At 40.6% G+C, this 22,578-nt stretch overlaps 1 long non-coding RNA gene across 1 annotated transcript in view; it reads right to left on the reverse strand.

The window, feature by feature from the left end:
• Positions 1–2,831: 2,831 nt before the first annotated feature.
• Positions 2,832–22,578, reverse strand: part of LOC138756228 (uncharacterized) — a 29,832-nt gene continuing 10,085 nt past the window's right edge. Inside the window, exons 2-4 of the long non-coding RNA XR_011352884.1 lie at positions 11,241–11,318; positions 10,183–10,253; positions 2,832–3,086 (exon numbers count right to left, since the gene is read on the reverse strand). This is a non-coding gene — a long non-coding RNA (uncharacterized lncRNA). The remainder of the gene's footprint in view (positions 3,087–10,182; positions 10,254–11,240; positions 11,319–22,578) is intronic.

Below are 22,578 nucleotides of genomic sequence, written 5' to 3' on the forward strand. Positions count from 1 at the left end.
GGGACCAACATCTTTGATGCAGTCATTTCCGCCCCCACTTCTGGGGACCTGAAATGCCCACTTGTGCATGCTGTGGGAATCATCAATCACGATGACGTAACTTCTGTCTTCTCACTCTTCTCTTCTGGCGAATGATGACCGTGCCGCGTGCAGGCCATGGAGGCTGCCATCTTACTGGATCACGGGCTGCTAATGGAACTTCTCAGATGATGAGCTGACACTGGCATCAGTAACCCTGGATCAACGCAGACCACACCAACTCTCTAGAGCCATGATGGATATTCAGGTATACAGCCGCCCCCACTGCTTGCCTATTCGACAGAGGAAGCATTGTGAGCTTCATTCACCCTCAGACTGTACAACACTATTTTCTTGGAGTGCAGCCTGAGAGGCATTGTGTCTCCCTAGTTTCCAAATCGGCAAAAGTTAGTGGCAGTTGTACTGTGACATTGACTAACTAAGTCACGGTATACCATGATGTTAAGCTCCTAAAATGCTACAGTTCTGCACCCCCGTCCTACTGGGGTTAGACTTTCAGTGCAACTTAAAGAGAGTCACCATGGAGTATGATGGGCCTCAGCCTCCCCTCACGGTCTGTAAAGAACAGTTTATGAACCACCTGCCCCTCCCTCACCATGTGGCCAATCAGCAGCCCCAATCCCTCATGGCCAAACAAGAGCCCCAAATTCAATCACCATATCTGATATGCGGCCTCTCCACACTAAACGTTGGCAATATAGTGCTGGCACAGGATATTTATTAAGTCTGAGGTGAGATGCCTCCTTGCCAAAGGGAATGACAGAGGAGAGTACAAGCCCTGGAGATCACAAGTCATGGTAGTGAAGAGTGGAGAGCAACACCGGATGGTCATTGATTACTCCCAGACTGTCAACAGGTTCACCCAACTTAACGCATACCCCCTACCCCGCATATCCAATATGGTGAACCAGATCGCTCAATACAGGGTGTTCTTGACCATAGACCTTAAGTCTGCTTACCACCAGCTCCTCATCTGGCCCAAGGACCAACAGTACACTATCTTTGAGGTGGCTGATTGACTGCACCACTTCCTGAGAGTCCCTTTTGGAGCCACGAATGGGGTGTCTGTCTTTCAAAGGGAGTGGATCGGATGGTGGATGAACACTTTACCATAATTTGACAATGTCATCATCTGTGGCCATGACCAGCAGGACCATGATGAGAAACTCCAAAAATTCTTCCATACCAAAAAACACCTCAATCTGATGTACAACACAGGGAGGTGTGTATTCAGCACACGTCACCTGGCTATGCTAGGCTGCATTGTGGAGAATGGAATCATCAGCCCGACCCTGACCGCATGCGCCCACTGTTAGAACTCCCTGCACCCCCCCCCCCCCCCACACACACACACTACTCCAAGGCTCTGAAAAGGTGCCTGGGGTTTTTCTCCTATTAAGCCCAGTGGGTCCCCAGCCATTCGAAAAAGGCCCGTCCCCTTATCAGGGCCACCAGTTTCTCCCTGTCAGTAGAAACCTGTGAGGCATTCAACCAGATCAAAGGCGACATTGCAAAGGCCACGATGGATGCAATGGACAAGTCCATCCTGCTCCAGGTGGAGAGCGACGCATTGGACTTTGTCTTGGCCGCCACACTTAACCAGATGGATAGGACAATGGCATTTTTTTTGCATACCCTCCAGGGGCCCGAGATCGGGCACTTCTCCATCGAGAAAGAGGCCCAGGCTATCGTCAAAGCAGTCCAGCACAGGAAGCATTTCCTTGCCAGTAAGCATTTTACCCTGCTGACTGACCAACGGGCAGTTGCCTTATGTTCAACAACCAGCAGTGAGGTAAAAATGCTTTTCATGTGTTTTAACCAAGTCGACTTACACTTGGCCCATTCGTTCCATTAAATCATCAATTGACTCTTTAAATTCAGTCATCTTCTCTGACATCTTTCTTTGCAGTTTCAACACCCATGAAACGATTGCATAAAAATCTTATCCTGGATTATATTCAGGTTTCACACAGGACCCCCCCCCCCCACACCCCCCCCCCACCACCCCCCCTCCACCACACACAGCAATTCTGGGTTTAGCCGGTCCAAAGGCCGCTCTTGAGCTGCTCCCTTTCAGGCTTTCACTCAACATTCCCAGTTGAGTCAGTGTCTCTTCCATTTTTGTTTTTTGCTGTCTTGGCTTCTTAGTGATCATTGTTAATCTACAGTGAAAAACATTCTTAATTTTAAACTTTTAAACCGTCCTTTAAATATTCTAAACTGTCCTTTAAATATTCTTCATAGAAAGTACATCTAAATCACGTCTATCTAGTCCTTTGTGTGGCCACGCCCACTCACCCCCATATGCTTAAATTTAAAAATTATTTTTTAAAGTAATTTTTTTTTTAAAGCACCACTTCCAAGTAATTGATTGTAGGGGGGGGGGGGGGGGGGAGTAAACCAGAGGTGTACTATCCAGTGATCATTGGAAGATCAAAGATGGAGAGAGTGAGCAAATTTAAATTGGAGGACCTTTCCAGGACCCAACACACAAATGTCATCATGAAGAAAGCATGCCAGTACCCCTACTTCCTTAGGTATTTGTAAAGGTTCGGTATGACATTGAGAAACTTGGCAAACTTCTACAGATCTGTAGTGGGAAGTGTGCTGAACGGCCTGGTTTGGGGACACCAACATCTCTGAACAGAAAGCACAGGTAGTGGACACACCTAGTACATCACAGGTAAACTCTCCCCACCATCTAAAATGACAGAATGAGAAGAAGACGAAATGAACTGACCCAGTATGTAAAAGTAGAAGACAAAAATTTCTTGTTTATTTTCATTGTGTGATGACATTGTTTTATATGTTGAACGTTGAGTGGGTGGGGAGGGGGGTTAAGGAGGGAGGGAAGGGAGGGGGGAAAAGGGGAGAAAATGTGTATATTCAAGAAGGAAATGTTTGTGCATATTTTGGTCAGTATGGTTCATAGTGTGAAATTTTTTTTTAATTGAAAAAGATTAACATGGAATGCTGCTGTTGGAGAGCAGCAATGTTCAACAAGGATCCACACCAGCCAATACATGGTCTGTTCTATTTGCAGCCATCTGGAAGAATCAGATTAATCAGAATTTATTGTCATGAACAAGTCATGAAATGTATTATTTTGCAACAGCATCACAATGCAAACATTCATATAAACCACCTTACAACAATAAATAAAAAGAGTGCAAAAAAAAACAAAATAAGTCAGTGTCTTTGGTTCATTGATCATTCAGGAATCTGATGGCAGCGGGGAAGAAGCTGTACTTGTGAAGCAGAGTTCTCATCTTTAGGCTCCTCTACCTTTTTCCAGATAGTGGCAGAGTGAAAAGAGCATGGCCTGGGTGTTGGAGTTCTTTGAGGATAGAGGCTGCTTTCTTAAGACACTGCCTCATGCAAATGTCCTCAGTGGAGTGAAGATTGGTGTTTGTGATGTTTCAGGCTGAGTAACAATCCTCTGGAGTATTTTTCTTGTCCTGAATGTTGCCACCTCCATATCAGGCAGTGATGCAGTCAGCCAGATTGCTCTCCATGGTACAAGTGTAGAAGATTATGAGAGTCTTCGGTGACATACAGAATCTCCTCAAATGGCTCACAAAGTATAGCCATTGGCGAGCCTTCTTTGTGATTGCATCAATGTGGAGGCTCCAGGACTGATCCTTGGAGATATTGTCACCCAGGAATTTGAACCTGTATCACCAGGTTCAGGAACAATTGCTATCCCTCTTACCATCAGACTCCTAAATGACTTTGCACATTATTCATTATTTAATATTTATTTTCTGTATTGCGCAATTAGTTTGCATATTTATCTTTCTTTATATTTCTTTCCTTTATATACATATCTTTTCTTAAGTCCACATTTTTGCATTACTAATAAGTAGAAATTCTCCTTGGCCTTCAGGAAATAGAATCCCAGGGTTGCATGTAATGTTATGTCATATATGTACTCTGACAATAAATCTGAACTTTGAACTTTTCCAGATCTTGCAATGCCTATTGCCTTGAACTAACAAGAATTTGGATGATGGTCTCATCCACTCAGAGCTTCCCTGAGGGTAACATGCAGTGGGATTGAGATTTTGGTTGTACACAAAGAATCTAACCCAGTGGTTGTCATGATAATGAATATGTATGAGATGTACTGGAAGTCACGTGGTATGAGAGAGAGATAAGAACACAGGCAGGAGAACAAAGGAAACGGGAAAATAAAGCCACTGAGAAGTTTACCTGATAAAACTTGTGTTTAATGTTTTATTAACTTCACATTTCGGGCCACAAATGTGACATTGGCGACGAGGATGAAAGAAGCTTGAAGAAAATTAAAGACTAAACAAGATTACAGAGGATTACAGACAACTTCAAGGTGATAAGAATTTTCTCTTTCTCTCAGTACTTTTGGGACTGGAATATTTCCTCATGGCTGGTGCAAACTGTGACTTTCTAACGCATAGTGGAATTGCTCATTTTGACCCAACGGGTGATGCAAGCACTGTAAATGTGAAGTGGAAGGCATGGCTGGAAGAATTTGAATCCTATGCCGACAGTCGTGGCCTATTTCTAGATACCGGTACAGTTGAACAAAAAACGCAGAGAAGGGCATTACTTCTTTTCACTGCTGGACCTGCAGTTCGGGAAACGTTTAAGACACTTTTGAATACTGGAAGAAAGGATGAGTACCAAAAAGCGGTAGATGCATTAAATGCACACTATGTAGTGACACCGAATGCTACATTTCAACGCCATTTGTTTCGGAGAACGAGACAAGAAGATGGCCAGACAATTGCTCAGTACGTGACGAGACTACGCCAGCTAGCTGTTGGATGCAATTACATGCCAGCTGATTTGGACAACCAATTATTGGATCAAGTCATACAGCACTGCAGATTAGATAAACTCAGAAGACGTCTACTGGAAAGAGGGAGTGAGTTGGAACTCACCGATGCTTTAACCATTGCTGCTGCATTAGAGGCTGTTGAAGGGCAATTTAATACCATGACCCTGAAAGACAACTCAAGCCAGCAAATTAAGAGGCTCTCACATCGCCATAATCAGCCAAGATATATGTCGACACAGGACGTGGAGTGTTATCGATGTGGAAACCGAGGTCACTTTGGAAAAGACCCATATTGCCCGGCCAAAGGCAAAGTTTGCAGAAAGTGTGGAGGTAAGGACCACTTTGCAAAGAAGTGCAAAAGCAAGTCCAATGCAGACCAGAAGAGGAAGAGTACAACTTCCAAAGGCAAAGCCTGGGGGAAAGGAAAGTATCCTGGAAAGAAAGATACCATTCGCCAGATAGACGGTGACGATGATGATACCCAGGAGCAACAGAGTTGTTACCAATTTACGTTGAATGAAGTACATCATGAGAAAGTCCCAGTGATCATTGGTGGAGTGACAGTGCAGGTCATTGTAGACTCAGGCAGTGACAGTAATGTGATTGATCGACATTTATGGGAGAAGTTGAAAAGGAAAAAGATCATCTGTACCTCAAAGAAGTGTTCCAAGAAACTGTATCCATACACAGCAACCAAGCAATTGCAGACCATTGGATGTTTTACTGCAACTGTTGAAGCTGGAGATAAGTACACCGAAGCAGAGTTTATGGTCATAGAAGAGAGGGGAGAACCATTGCTGAGTAGAAGCACAGCGCAAGACCTGGCAATACTTCATATTGGAGCTTGTGTCAATTCAATTCAGTCATATGAGGATATGAAGCAAGAAGTCCCCGCAGTCTTCCAAGGAGTAGGAAAGCTGAAAGGTTGACAATTGAAGCTAGCAGAAGATGAAACGGTCAAACCCAAGGCACAACCAATGCGCCGAACTCCGTTTGGACTTCGTGGGAAAGTCGAAGCCAAAATTAAAGAATTGATCGAACAAGACATTATTGAACCGATGGAACATTCGACACAATGGGTCAGTCCCATAATGATTGTGCCCAAACCAAAAGGTGACATAAGACTATGTGTTGACATGAGAATGGCCAATGAAGCTATAATTAGAGAACGACATCCTATACCAACGGTGGAGGAAATACTTCAAGAACTAACTACCAGTAAGATATTCTCAAAAATTGATCTGAAGTGGGGCTATCATCAATTAGAGCTGGATCCATGTTCCCGAGATGTAACTACATTTGTGACTCACTGTGGATTGTATCGTTACAAGAGACTATCATTTGGAATTAATGCAGCTTCGGAGATCTACCAGTATGAAATCCATCGAGTGATTCAAGGCATTCCTGGAGTTGCCAACATTTCTGACGACATCATAGTCCATGCACCAACAAAGGAAGAGCATGACAAACGGTTGAGGCGTGTACTATCTAGACTACAGGAGGCAGGCCTTACCGTGAATGGAAACAAGTGCCAGTTCGGTGTGTCAGAAATGGACTTCATGGGACACAGACTTACACGGGAAGGACTAAACCCTGCAGAGGCCAAGGTGAAAGCTATTGCAGAGGCACGTGCACCTCAGAACGCAACAGAGGTGAGGAGTTTCCTGGGATTGGTTAATTTTTGTGCAAAGTTCATTCCTAATTTCGCTACAGTGGCAGAACCACTAAGGAAACTAACCAGGAAAGGTGTACCATTTCATTTTGGATCTGAGCAGAAGAAAGCGTTCACAGCGCTGAAGCAAAGCCTGACAGATGCAAAAACTCTTGGATATTACGATCCGGCGGCATCAACCAAAGTCATAGCGGATGCCAGCCCGGTTCGTTTAGGAGCCGTGTTGGTCCAAATGCATGATGGAGGACCAAGAATCATTGCCTATGCCAGCAGATCGTTATCAGATGTGGAAAGAAGATACTCTCAGACAGAGAAAGAAGCACTCGGACTTGTATGGGCCTGTGAGAGGTTCCATGCATATTTATACGGCATTTAATTTGAACTCATCACAGATCATAAGCCATTAGAGGTGATCTATGCACCTAGATCCAAACCATGTGCCAGAATAGAGAGATGGGTACTCAGACTACAACCCTACAAATATAAAGTAATCCACATTGCAGGGAAAGCAAACATTGCTGATCCGCTGTCCAGATTGGTGAAGGATGGATGTCCACAATCCAAGTCAGAATTGGGAACAGAAACAGAGAGCTATGTACGCTTCGTAGCTATTCAGTCGACACCGAAAGCTGTGACTACGAAGGAAGTCGGGAGAGAATCTGAACGTGATCCAGAACTCATGGAAGTAAGAGAATGCATACAGAGTGGACAATGGGACAAGTGTACTCACAAGGCTTACATTCCCATTAGAGACGAGCTTTGTTGCATCGGACAGTGTGTATTAAGAGGTTGCAGATTGGTGATACCGCAAAGATTGAGACCGAAGATCGTATCCTTAGCGCATGAAGGACACCTAGGTATTGTTGGTACCAAGCAAAACCTCAGAACCAAGGTATGGTGGCCAGGTTGTGATAAAGACGCAGAGAAATTTGTTAAAACTTGTCACAGATGTCAAATCACAAGTAGGAGTAATCCGCCAGAACCGATCCGGAGTACGCAACTTCCGACAGGACCATGGATCGACGTAGCTGTTGATTTTCTTGGATCCTTACCGATGGGTGAATCAATTATGGTAGTGATAGATTACTACAGCAGATACTATGAGTACGTGGTGTTGAAGTCCACAACCACTGAAAAAACAATACAAGCATTAGCAGAGATATTTGCAAGATATGGATTACCTGTTACATTATACTCTGACAATGGTCCACAATTCATTTCAGAGACATTTGCGGAATACATGAGGACCACAGGTATCCACCATCATAAAGTAACTCCAAAATGGCCGCAAGCCAACGAAGAAGTAGAGAGACAAAATCAATCCATTGAAAGACGATTGAGGATTGCACACGCAGAAGGACAAAATTGGCGAGAAGCATTGCTATCTTATGTGGCTGTCTATCGAGCAACGCCTCATGCAACCACTGGAAAAAGTCCTGCAGAAGCATTTTTTGGGAGAAAAATCCGCACAAAAATGCCAGAAATAAAGGAAATCCGAGACGATCAGGAGATGAGGGACCACGATGCTGAAAAGAAAGGTGCAGCAAAGCTGTACACAGATTCGAAACATGGAGCCAAGTACTCAGACATCATGCCAGGAGATAATGTTCTAGCGAGGCATGAAAATGGTGGTAAGCTAGGCACACCTTATTACCATCAACCCTATACTGTCGTATCCAGAAGTGGCAGTATGGTGACAGTCAAGTCTCCAACTGGAGTCCTGTATAAGAGAAATGTATCAGGTGTAAAAAGGTATCAGTCCAGAGATACATCGAGCGAAGAGGTTGAAAAGCCAATACGAGATGCTGAAACTGAGAGACCTGATGATGTTCCAGAGGCAGTTACCAGCACTCCTGATGAAGTGACTAGAGCGCCAGAAACACCCGAAGCCGTGGCGAGCAGTATTTCCGACGCTGAGAGTGAACAACCAAGAAGCGACGACAATATCGCAGGCAGGCCGAAACGAAACCGAAAAGTGCCCAAACGATACGAAGTCTTTGTGCCATAGTTTTAATAAGAACTTTGGGACAGTATTTTAATCTTATATCATAAAGTGCATGTATGAGTGCTGTAGGAAGTAAATTTTATGTAGTTGAGTTATAGTATTACCATTAGTTACGATGTTTGTATGTTTCCGAGGGATATTGGTAAGTGAAGGTAAAGTTTATTTCTGATTAAAGGAGGGATGTCATGATAATGAATATGTATGAGATGTACCGGAAGTCATGTGGTATGAGAGAGAGATAAGAACACAAGCAGGAGAACAAAGGAAACGGGAAAATAAAGCCACTGAGAAGTTTACCTGATAAAACTTGTGTTTAATGTTTTATTAACTTCACATTTCGGGCCACAAATGTGACAGTGGTTCTCAACCTTTTTCTTTCCATTGACATACCACTTTAAGTATCTCCTATGCCCTAAGTCTCTGTGATTAGTAAGGGATTGCTTAAGGTGGTATGTGGGTGGAAAGAAAAGTTTTTAAAACCATTGATTTAATTGTACCTAATTGACTGGTTATATGCATGCTTTCGTAACTCCAAAGGAAATGGGCCAATGACAATTTTTCTCAAGCAAATTATTTCAGTAACAATTAGGTCTAGAGCAGTGATTCTCAACCTTCCCTTCCCACTCACATACCACCTTAAGTAATCCCTTACTAATCACAGAGCACCAATGGGATAGGGATTACTTAAAGTGGAATGCGAGTGGAAAGAAAATGATTGAGAACCACTGATCTAACCCCAGCCATTTCTGGCTGCAAAGCAGTTACTGAGCTGAATCCCATCTTTCTGCACTTTATCTGTTGACCAGATAGTTACAGCTCTTAAGTACATATCCAAGCATCCTTTTAAATGTATGAGAGTCTGACTTTACCATTCTTTCACACAGTGATCTTCAGACCAGCTGGCAAAAGGAAATATTTACTCTGAACAGACTTTTCATAATTTTATATGATTCAATTGACTATCCCCTCAGGCCTTTTGTTCCAAAGAATGCAATGTCAACCTGCCACATCATCCCTCATAATTAAAATGTTCCTGAAAATGTTCTCCACACACAAAGATCTTCCCACAATGTTGAAGCTGTAGGTCAACAAGCATGATAGGCAATTTTAGTATATCCTCCCTTTTCTTGTATTCTCTTGATTGTCTGGAATCGGAAATCATCCATCATGTCCCCTTTCAGCACCTTATCTACCTTGAAGGATCTATGTTCATTCACTCCAAGGTTTCCCTTTTAGAAATCTTCCGCCACAGTCCTCAATATCCTCCAATTTTCTCTATATTTAAGTACCTTGTGGTGCTTCCTGGAGCACATTACCTTACATTTCAACAGATTAAATTATTTTTGCCTCTTTTCTACCCATCTGACCAAACCAGCTATATCGTCCAGCAGTCAAAAGTATTTTGCTATTCCTGTCAATCACTAGGCCAATTTTGGCATCATCTGCAAAATCATGCCCTCTCCAACCTCTCCACTTCAGTCTCTAAATTATCATGTGAAATAAATGGGAAGAGATTGACGTATGAACCTTAAGGGATCCTCCTCAAAATATTCCCAGTAATTGACCCAATTTACCACACTCTTTTGGAACTCGTGCTTATTCAATATTTCAAACAATCTGCATGTTGAGTGCAAAAGATACACTGACCTGATTAATCCTCTTTGTTACCCCGTTAAAAATGGAGATCTTCTTTTACCCATTCCTCTGCAGAAATGTTTCTGAGAACATAGATCAGAAACCTTCAGCAAGTTTTTAAAACAATTTCAGCTGCAAGTAAAAACGATAGATGACAGGGCAATCAAACTTAATGAAGCTCTGCAAATATTCAGGCAGCTGATAAATTATAGGCTTTAAAAATAAAAGGTAAATTTGTTTATAAAAAACAAACAAGGCATCATCATTATGTAATGCTGGTTGACTATAATATTTAACTTTACCTTCATGCAACACATTTTAAGAGAGCAAATAGCTGATTCTAAGTTACATAAAGGGTGAAATGAAACAGGTTATGGTAAATATTCAATCCATCCTGTAGATATACATAATTTATGAATACACTACAGTACATCACAATGTACCAGTTCACACATCCACATACCAGATTTTACAGGTAACCGTAGAAGCTGGTAAATAATTACATGTGTTAAAACAAATGAGTGTCATTATTTTTCTTGTCTTCTTAGAAGTTATAGGATTGAAACAAATTATTTACAGAATACCTAAGGAAAACTCCTAATGAAGTTTACCAGCAAGAGAAATGCCTCAGTACAAAAACTGCTAATCACTACTTACCCATCAAAACTTGGTCAAAAAGCTTACAACAAAAAAAATCACAGTTATTGGTTCATCTATCTGGAGGTTAAAAAAAACCATATGCTATTTACAGTGCTCTCCATAAGTTTAGGACAAATACTTGTTTTTATTTTTCCTTTATTTGCCCCTGTTCTCCACAGTTTTAAATTTGTAATCAAACAATTCATGTAATTAAACTGTACATTCCAGATTTTATTCAAGGTTATTTGTATGCATTTTCGTTTGCCCATGTAGAAATTACAGCACTTTTTATACATAGTTCCCCCCATTTCTAGGGACCATGATGTTTGGGACATTTGGCTTCACAGATATTTGTGCTTACTCAGGTATGTTTAATTGCTTCATTTGTGCAGGTATAAGAGAGCTAGGCTTGCTTCTAAGCTTTTGATCACCTTTGTAGTCTGTAGTTGCCATTATTGAACCCGAGGACCAGAGTTGTGTCAATAAAAGTCAAAGAAACCGTTATAAATCTGAAAAACAAGAATAAAATGATTTGAGACATCACCCAAAACTTAGGATTATGAAAATCAACTGTTTGGAACATCATTAAGAAAAAAGAGTTTACTGGCAAGTTCAGTAATCAAAAAGGCACTGGTAGGTCAAGGATGGCTTCCACTGTTGATGATAGAAGAAATCTCATCATAATGAAGAAAACTCCCCCAAACATATGTCTGACAGTTCATAAACACTCTTCGGGTGGAAGATGTGGATATTGTTATGGGGAATTTTAGAATAGTTATGGGTAAAATATGTCTTTAAAAGAGATAGATTGTGGGGGTTTAGTGTAGGTCATACTTCACAGAGTGACATTTAACAAAAGAAACCGGATTTAAAATGCAAGAGCTTTGCTGAAGCTAGAATTTGAGGTTCCGGTTAACTTTGCAGAAGCAATGAAGCATGCTGATCTATTGTGTATGGGCAATAAAGTCCAGACTCAGAGATACTGATAAGATCTTTCAAAGATTGGGGTTGGATTCCTGTAAGAAGTCATTTGGTTTTCACAAACACAGAGAGGAAAAAACAAACAGGTGATTTCTCTTTTGGGAGAGAGAGAAAGAGAGAGAGAGAGAGAGAGGGAGGAGTCAATTCTACAGTAGCCGTTGAGGCTACAAAATGGCAAGCTGGCAGGGTTTTTGAAAAACCCCATTTTGAAGACGGGTTGTGAGTTCTGAGTTCAGCCTGTTCAAAACCCTTGTAGTCCTTATAAGAGGAAATGGCTGGCTAGAGTGTTTCTACTGAAAAAAGAGAAACAAGAGGAGCTCTTTGGTGATCTGGAAGAAAAGATTATCATTTGGAAAACCCATAATGGGGCAAGTTTCTTCAGTAAGACACTGAAGTGACTGATTGGAGGAAATCAGTTTGTGTGTGTCGAATGAGTAACAAATATTTCTCTAAAACCAACAAGAACCTTCCTGAGTAGTAACTATTTACCTTTAAGCACTAGAGTGTAGTGAAGATTCATAAATGTTAAATTCTGCACACAGTGTAAGAATTGCCTGATACCGGTGAACGTGAAGAAGTGAAAGTGAATAATTGGACAGTGAAACAAAGAACTTTCCTGAACATTACATACATGTGTGCTTATAATTAGAAGGGGGTTAAGTTAGGTTAAGTTAATACTAATAAGTTTAAGATTGATCTTGTTATTATGTTTAAAGAAAATTAAAAGCAACTTTTGTTTAAGTTTTGTTCATCTTTTGGTGAATTTCTGTTGCTGCTGGTTGCTGAGGTCCTCTAGGCTTGTAACATTGGGTAAATGACTACCGTTCACAGAAGACTTCACGAAAATAAATACAGAGGCTACACTTTGCGAGGTGTCTGAGTATGTCACCATAGACGCTTGAAAACTTTAACTTCAACATGGAGAACATTCTGGCTCCCTGCATCACTGTCTGATATGGAGGTGCCAATGCTCAGGACAAGAAAAATAAACTCCAGAATGTTGCTAATTCGGCCTGCGACATCACAGATACCGGATTTCACTCTTCCCACAAGAGACGGTGTCTTAAGAAAGCAGCCTCTTATCCTCAAAGACCCCCACCACCCAGGCCATGCCCTCTTCAATCTGATACCATCTCGGAAAAGATATAGGAGCCTAAAGACGAGTACTCAGTGGTAAAGTGACAGCTTCTTCCCCGCTGCCATCAGATTCCTGAATAATCAATGAACCAAAGACACTGCCTTACTTTGACTTTTCGTGCACAATTTTTATTTTATTTTTGTAAAGAGGTTTATATGAATGTCTGTACTGTGATGCTGGCGCAAAACAGCAAATTTCACAACTTGTACATGAAAATATATTCTGATTCTGATTCACTGCAAAATGCAAACCACTAGTTAGCCACCGAAAGGATGACCAGATTGCTGTTTGCCAACAAGAATTTAAAAGAGCCTGGTGAATTCTGAAAAAAAAAATCTCAGGAGTCCAGAACTGTTGGTACCAAGCTTTGTGTAAGTGAATTTAAAAAGTGAGCATAAAAATATTCTCTTATTTTGATATTTTGAGCACCATTATCTTTTTTCTGCTTCCAAATTATCCAATAATTTTGTTGTTAAGCATGCTTTGTGAATATGGTTTCAATTTAGGAAATTTCCTAGATAAGATTAAAAAATTATGGGAGCAAGATCTTTATCTTTCATTTTTGGATACCACATGGGCTTCTATATTAAAATTGGTTAATTCATCTTCTTTGAGTGCCCAACATTCACTTTTACAATTTAATCACCAAGCTTACATTTTTAAAGTTCAGATGGCTAAATTTTACTGTAACATTTCCTTGAAGTATGACAGGTGTAAGACTGAAGAAAGTACTTTATTACATATGTTTTGGTCTTGTTCCTCTCTTTCCATATTTTGGGAAGATATCTTTCATACCTCACCTTTAGTTCTCAATGTGAGTCTGATACCTAATCCTATAATTGTCCTTTATGGATCAGCTAAGACAACTGATTTGAATTTACCCATGTCTCAATCCTATGAAATCTCTTTTGCCTCCCTTATTGCTAGACATTTAATATTGATGAGATGGAAAGTTGCTGTCCCTCTTATTTATACTTAATGGCTATCCAATATGGTGGCATGCCTAACTTTGGAAAAAAAAAATTAGATGTTCTTCTACTGCAATGGATTTAAATTTTCTAAGTTTATGAGGTCCTTTTATACATATTTTCTCAATCTGTAAGATCACTTGGATCTTGCTTTGTGAGCTTATGGTTTATTTTAATGGTAGTGAAATTATATGTACTTACCAGATAACAGAAGGGATGAGGTTAGAATTTGTAGTATAGTATAATAGTTTTTTTAAATCTTTTCAATTAGTCATATGTTGTAGTTGTTTAAGTGTTTGATACTTTATTTTCTGTTTGACTTATGATATTGAGTTTATATATAATCACTTTATTTTTCTTATATAATTGTTTTTTCTGTATATATCTTTTTATATATTGCCTTTGATTAATGGCTTTTACTTTTGTACTATTTCTATAAAATCCAATAAAAATATTGAAAAAGGAAAAAGGGAGCAGAGGACAATTTAACTTAAACAGAATGGTGATTGGTGGGAGTAGGTTAAGATCAAGGTTAGTACAAGTAAAAAGAGGGAAAGCTCAAGTGGATTGGTTCAGTGAAGGATTGGGACTTTATGCCTTTGGTATACAAGGCTTTCAGTGAGAAGTGACTGAGAGCGAGCTTTTTTCAGGTAAGGTAAGGCCAGGTAAGATCTTTGCATAGAAACAAAGAATAGTTAATGGAGGCAGCAGCTAGGAATGTAGAATGTTATGAATACAGGATGTGGGAAATATGAGACAGCACAATTGTCTCTGATGACTACACCTGCAAGAGGTGCATCCAGCTGCAGCTCCTTGATTAGGGAACTGGAGCTGGATCTGCCTCGGGGAATCAGAGGCAGTGATAGACAGGAGCTTTAGGGAAACAGTCACCCCCAAAATTTAGGAAGCAGATAGCTGAGTGACTTTTAGGAGAGGGAAGGGTAAATAGACAGACAACCCTGTGGCATTTCCTTCAACAATAAGTATACTGTTTTGGATACTGTTGTGCAGGGGGAGGGGGGGTGTAATGGAGGATTTAGACCAGCTTATGCAAGAAGGGATGCAGTTGAATTATAAGACATAATTTACACCATGAGGCCCAGGATGCATATGAATCAGTAGACATTATCTAATTTCCACCATGAGGCCCAGAGATGCAGTTGTCTTTTGTTGGTCGCAGACTGTCAGGAGACCTTGAAGATAATTAAATCATTTATTCAAAGAGATAAGCTATGAGTAAACAATTTTTGGGTAATATAAGCCATAGTCCCACTGCCGAAGTTTGAGACTCTCTGAGAGGTGACAACATCTCTCAGCAAGAAGAAGAACTTCTAGACTCCAACCAACGTCCCGGTAGGGGGAGATGGAGAAGCTGCTACCGGCGCCCAGACAACCTACTACAAGTGTGCGGTCATTGCCTCGCTTCGGCAGTTGGAACCAGTCCAGGCGTTGATAAGTATAATTGGGAAGGGCTTGCATATTGTACTTTGAAATCAGCTTTAGATTTAGTAATAAAAATTTGTATAAACTGAAGTGCTCTCGGCATGTGTCTCTGTTTTCTTTCGGTAGCTCAAACACTGTGACCAATCTAAAATGAACAAAGTGAGAGGGAAGGGTAAATAGACAGACACCCCTGTGGCATTTCCCTCAACAATAAGTATACTGTTTTGGATGCTGTTGTGGGGGGGAGGGAGGGGGTGTGATCTACCAAGTACAAGTCATGGTGGCCATATCTCTGGCACAGATCAAGTCCATTCAGCTCAGAAAAGACAAGGTGAGAAGAGAAGAGCTACTGTGATTGGGGATTCATTAGTTAAGCAAAGAGATAGGAAGTTCTGTGAATTATATCAAGGCTCCCAGATGGTATGTTGATTCCCAGATGTCAGAGTCAGGGACATGGGAAAGGAGGGAAGAGACAGCTAGAGCTTTAGCTATGATCTTTGAGTCCTACTTGGCCACAGGTGCCATAGGATTGGAGAATTACAAATGTTGTCCCCTTATTTAACAAAAAGGTAATAGGGAAAATACTGGGAATTATGGACCAGTGAGTCTTACATCAGTGGTATGCAAACTATCAAGAGGATTCTTAAGGATAGGATCTATGATTATTTGGAGAAGTACAGTCTACTCAAGCATAGTCAGCATGGATTTGTGAAGGGAAAGTCGTGCCTCATGAGCCTAATTGAATTTTTTGAGGAGGAGATACCAGAAGAAATTGATCAAAGTAGGGCAGTAGATGTGGTCTAAATGGATTTTGGTAAGGCATTTCACAAGGTCCCACATGAGAGTCTTGTTCAGATCAGTGGAACCTTGGCTGTGTGGATAAAAATTTGACTTACATAGAAAGCAGTGAGTAGTATTGGATGGTAAGTATTCTGCCTGGAGCTCAGTGACTAGTGGAGTTCTGCAAGGATCTGTTCTTGGACCCCTGCTCTTTTTGATTTTTATAAATGACCAAGGAGAAGATCCAGAAGGATGGGTCAATAAGTTTGCAGATGATACAAAGGTTGCAGGAGTTGTAAATGGAGCTGAAGGTTGTCTAAGATTTCAAAAGAATGTAGACAGGATGCAGAGTGGGTGAAAATGTGGCAGATCAAGTTCAATCAGATACGTCTGAGTTGATGCTTTTCAGAGGTCAAACCAGAAGGCTGAGCACAGGGTTAATGGTCAGATACTTAACAGTGTGGAGGAACAGAGGGACCTTGGGACCCAAATCCATACATCCCTCAAGGTTACTGCATAGGTTGATAGGATAGTTAAAAAGGGCAATGGGCTTCATTAATAGGGAGATTGAGTTCAAGAGTCAAGAGGACATATTGGAACTCTATAAATCACTGGTGAGACTACACCAAGTGTACCATGTTCAGTTCTTGTCATCTCATTATAGGAAGGATGTGGAAACTATGGAGGGGGTGCAGAAGAAATTTACCAGCATGTTGCCTGGATTGAAGCAAGATTAGCAGAGCTGGGGCTTTTCTCTTTGGAATGCAGAAGGATGAGAGGAGACAATAGAGGTCTACAAGATTCTGAGAGTCATAGATAGGTTAGACAGCCAGCACCTTTTACCCAGGGCAGGAATTGCAAACACCAGGGGACATCTCTACAAAGTGAAGGGAGGAAAGTTTAGTGGCGACATCTGGGGTAAGTATTTTCCACGGAGTTGTGGGTACTTGGAATGCTTTGCTGGGTGTGGTGTGGAGGTTGAAATATTAGGGATGTTAGAAACTCTTAGACAGGTGCATGGATGACAGAAAAATAGAGGGTTACAATATAGGAAGTGTTTAGAACGTTTTTTGCTACAAATATATAGGTCGGTACAACATCGATGACCAAAGGGCTTGCAGTGTGCTGTAATGTTCTATTTTTTGTGGACAGATGAGACCAAGTTTAACCTGTATCAGAGTGATGGCAAGAGCAAAATGTGGAGGCACAAAGGAATTGCCCAAGATCCAAAACATATCCCCTTTGCCATGATTTTCATCCTGCAGTGTCGCCTCTATATTTCTGTTCATGAAGTCTTCTACTGACATTGACACATCCACACCTGACTCCTGAAGAGTGTATCTGATCTGTCAGACATACACTTGGGAACTTTTCTTCATTATGATGAGAAATTACTGAGTTCGCCAGTACACTCTTAATGGTGTACACTTTAATTAAATGTGAATTGTTTGATTACAAATTTAAAATTGTGGACCACAGGGGCAAATAAAGGAAAGATGTGACTTTGCACCAAGCATTATGGAGGGCACTGTAACTCTAGGCCTCTGTACCCCCCTCTGCAACTGGATCCTTAACTTTGTCATTGGAAGTCCACAGTCAGTACGAATTGGAAACAACATCTCCTCCTCACTGATCATCAACGCAGGTATACCCCAAGGATGTATTCTTAGCCCATTGCTCTACTTGTTATACACCCATGACTGTCTGGCCAGGCACAATATCAATGCCATCTACAAGTTTTCTGATGACTCCACAATTGTTGGCAGAATCACAAATGACAATGAGGAAGTTACAGGAGGGAGATAGATCAGCTTGTTGAATGATGTAATGACAACAACTTTGCCTTCAACATCAGCAAAACTAAAGAAATGATTGTGGGCTTCAGGAGGAAGTCAGGGGAACATGATCCAGTCTTCATCGAGGGCTCAGTAGTGGAGAGGGTGAAGAACTTCAAATTCCTGGGTGTCAACATCTCTGAGGATCTGTCCTAGAGCCTCCATGTTGATGCAATCACAAAGAAGGCTCACTAGGAGCTATACTTTGTGAGGTGTCTGAGGAGATTTGCTATGTCACTGAAGACTCTCGAAAACCTCTACAGGTGTACCGTGGAGAGCAATCTGGCGGGTTGCATCACTGCCTGGCATGGAGCAACCAACTCTCAGGACAAGAATAAACTCCAGAGGGTTGTTAACTTGGCTTGAATCATCACAGGCACCAGACTTCACTCCATCAAGGACATCTAAAAAAGGCAGTATCATAAAAAAACAGCCTCTATCCTCAAAGACTACCCACCACTCAGGCCATGCCCTCTTCACTCTGCTAAGGACAGCTTCTTCCCCACTGTCATCAGATTCCTGAATAATCAATGAACCATAAACACTGCCTTACTATTCGTGCACTATTTTTTTAATATATATATATAATGATGTTGTAAGATGGTTATAATATGAATGTTTGCACTAGGATACTGCTGCCAAATACTAAAGTTCATGACTTGTTTATGACAATAAATTCTGATTCTGATATTTGCCGCACCCAAAAGGGGGAGCTGTTATTCCATAGAATGCAAATGATGAGTTTCTTTGTATAATGGTTCTTCCATTCTCATCACCTGTGTTCTCAAATATTTAATATTTCACTTCAATTCTTTGACTTTGGATTATTTCGCAAAATGTTCATCTGGTACAGGAAATAAATACTGTAAATCGTCATTTGGTTGTCTCATACAATAAAAAAAATACTACTGGTAAGTGCAAACATTTGTAAAAAAAAATGTCTAAATGAAGGCATATGTAAGATTTTTAAAAAATGATCAGTCAAAAAGCCAACAATCCTCAACAAGGTTAACTCAAAAGCAAATTATCAAACTGCTTTCAGTAATCATTTTGATCTCCTATCTATTTCATGTTTATACAGATACCTTAAAAAACCCATTTTATTTGGTTTCAAGATAAAAATGCAGTAATTTTTAAATTTTTGATGAAAATCAGGGGTGAAGCCTAAAACTCCAGATTGACCATCTCTGCTACTCCAAGAATCACATACTTGATTCATCCAACATTCATTTGCTGTGAGTTAAAAAAAAAGATCAAGAGGGGTGGTATTCCTGGCTTTGAAATAGCAAGGAGATTTTACCCATCTGCTTCAGTGGCCACAGCCTGAGGGACGGTGGTTAGACATTCACGTCGATGCATGGGCTAGTCTGAAGACCTCCCTGTCAGGCAGCAGACATGGAAGAGCCTTGTGGCATCTGCCATGATAAGAAGGGTTTAATTGTGCAGCTTCCTCTCAGATTATTTCAAAAATCATTAGCCATAAAGCTCACAGAAAGTGTCTGTTTATCCCATTAAATCAATGGCGGTTCATAATAGATCCTGTAAATCCCATTCCTCTGCTCTTTCCTTCAATGCTGTTTTCCCTAACAACCACTCCAATTTTCTTTTGAAGGCCTTGAACAATTTTGTTTATATTACTTCTTCAGGGAACACATTGCAGATCCTAATCAGTCTCTGAAAAAAAAACCTTTTCTTTACATCTGTAACATGAATGATTACCTCACTGGTCAGATAGGAAACAAGGTGAAGGCCACTGCCCTTCATGTCAGTGAATTTCAGACCTGTCCATAGCCAATACTACCTTATGGTTGGTCACCTGGATTGTTAGATCCTTCCATCCTTTTTGAACAAGGTTATTACATCACCCCTGTAATGCAGGATGAATTGGATGATTATGGAAACCCCTTCTATATCCTCCATACTCATTACACAGAAATCTAGGACAGATCCCAGCTCAACCAGGCTGAGTCATTTGTGCAATGTCAGCTTTCTTATTATCTCTTCCCTGTCTAATTTCTCATCCATTATCTTTATCCACTAAGATTTTTCCAGTTTTCTTTCTCTTGCTCAAAATCAATATGAAGTACTTATTAAGATTTTAACCATGTCCCCTGCTTCAAAACAACAATTAACTATTTGTTCCCTAACCAGAAACAAATAGATAGTGGCTTATTTACAAGGCTAAGCACTTCCTTAATCTATATTCATGCAGGACATTAAGCTTTTAGTGCAGACTTTGTATTCTAGTCATTGTTACAAAACCTGCCTACATACATAGATGTACAGGATAGTATTTCCAGGTATATAGTGAAACTACATCACCTCATCAACATATCCTTCTGCTTCCTTCTCCTCGATGTATTATTTATATTGATTTCCCATACACTCACTTCAAATTTCAAAATTAATGACATCACATACAACCTTGAATTTCTACTTATTAGTAACTGTAAAACTGTACTTGAGAAGAGATATGTATACAAAGAGAAAAATGTAAACAAAGAAAGAAATGTAAATAAACTGATTGCAAATACAGAAAAATAAATATTCAGCAATAAATAATTTGCTTAGAAACCTTAAATGAGGCCCTAATTGAGTCTGTTGTTCAGGAGTCTGATGGATGAGGGGTAACAATTGTTCCTGCACCTGGTGGTATGAGTCTTGTAGCACCTATACCTCTTTCCTGAAGGCAGCAGCAAAACAGAGCATTTGCTGGATAATGTGGATTCTTGATGATTGAACCATAGAGCATTATAGTACAGAAACAGGGTCCTTCACCCCATCTAGTCTATGACAAGCCATTTAATTTTTGCCTAGCCTCACTGACCTGCATCTAGTCCATATTCCTCAATACCTCTCCCATCAATGTACCTGTCCAAATTCTTCTAAAATTTCATTACCTCACTTATTTTTTTTTGTGCACTATTTATTTTAAATATTGTATTTACGGAACTGTAATTTATAGCTATTTTGCACCTTTAATACACAAAACTGCTGCCACAATACAATAAACTTCATGATAGATGTTCATGACAATAAACCTGAATCTGATTCTTATTCTGAAGTCAGCAGGCAGGTGGAAAGTTAATCTCCTGGATCCAATCATGTGGGAAGCCTTTAGGGTTGGCTTGAGTCATTGTATGAACAATAGCTACAAATTGGGTTTTAGCATCTTCTAGTCTATTAAACATAACATTGACAGACTCTTAAATATCTTGACCAAATTGAGAAATTGAGTATAAATCATTGAAAGGCAATACTTGGCACTTTGCACAGAGAAGTGTATAAGAGACAGTGATCTGGAGAAGAGCACTCCAATGAATCAGTCTCTCTCAACCTGACTTTTGAAACGTGAGACTGGCAGATGCTATATGCTAACTACGTGGAGACAATTAAAGTTGAAAGTTGCATAAAAGTACTCCGATTTCTGGAGTCAGTAGAAGATCTGCTTCCATTACAAGTACAAATGGCCATGAACCAATACTCTAAGATGGGTCAAGAACAAGAAGTGATTGGAACAATTTCTCATTGGGAAGTTGTTTTTTCCAGAACTGATCAACAAGAGGATTCATCAAGGGTGAAGCAACTGTTTTTCAGGACTTATACATTACATTTTCAGTGCTGTTTTCTTTTGTGTGAGTTGAGCAGGTCTCCCACATAAATGTTTATCTGCCAAATTTAATCAGCTGTAAATTTCATGTCAATGAGAAAGGCTTTCTTTTTGGCAAGAATATCCCACCTTATGTGAATATTAATTAAGCTGTTTCATACTGCCATAAAAACACACTGAAATGATGGGGAACTCAGCTTGTCTTTTCAGCATCCATAGGAGTCGAAGATGTATAGCTGATGTTTTAGGCCTGAGGCCCTCTTCAAGGAATAAGCAGAATAAGCCAAAAGCAGGAAAACTCAAACAATTCAAACAACTGGGGAGGAATTCAGACCAACAAAAGGTGTAAATTGCATATGATAAGGGACAAGGTAAGACCCATTTCTCTCCCCTTGCAGCCTACCCCTGTGATTGCAGGAGATGCTCCACTTGTGCCCACACCTTCTCCCTCAGCACCATTCAGGGCCCCAAACAGTCCTTCCAAGTGAAGCAACATTTCACGTGTATCTGCAGGGTTCATCTTCTGCAACCGGTGCTCCCTTTGTGGTCTCTTCTACATTGGAGAGACTGGACGCAGGCGAGGATTTCCCTTTGTTGAGCACCTTGGCTCTGTCTACCGCAATAGTGTGGATTTCCTAATGGCCACCTATTTCAATTCTCCTTGCTGACATAAGCAGAATAAGCCAAAAGCAGGAAATCTCAGGAAGTCGCAGAATTTAAATAATGGGGGAGAAATCCAGACCAACAAAAGGTGTTAATTGGATGTGATAAGAGAGGAGGTAAGAATTTGTCTGTCCATGATCTCATACACTGCTGAACTGACCTGCAAATTGGAGGTACAACACCTCATCTTCTGATTGGGCACCCTCCAACCAGATGGCATTAATATCGACTTCATCAACTTCTTTGGCTTTTGTTAAACGCCACCCTCTTCCCCCACTGCCTTTCCTTTTCCTTCTTCTTTTGCACAGACATGATAAATTCTTACCTCCTCCCTTATTCCATCCAATTAAC

Source organism: Narcine bancroftii, chromosome 3, assembly GCF_036971445.1.
Source record: "Narcine bancroftii isolate sNarBan1 chromosome 3, sNarBan1.hap1, whole genome shotgun sequence".
Lineage (NCBI taxonomy): Eukaryota > Metazoa > Chordata > Chondrichthyes > Torpediniformes > Narcinidae > Narcine > Narcine bancroftii.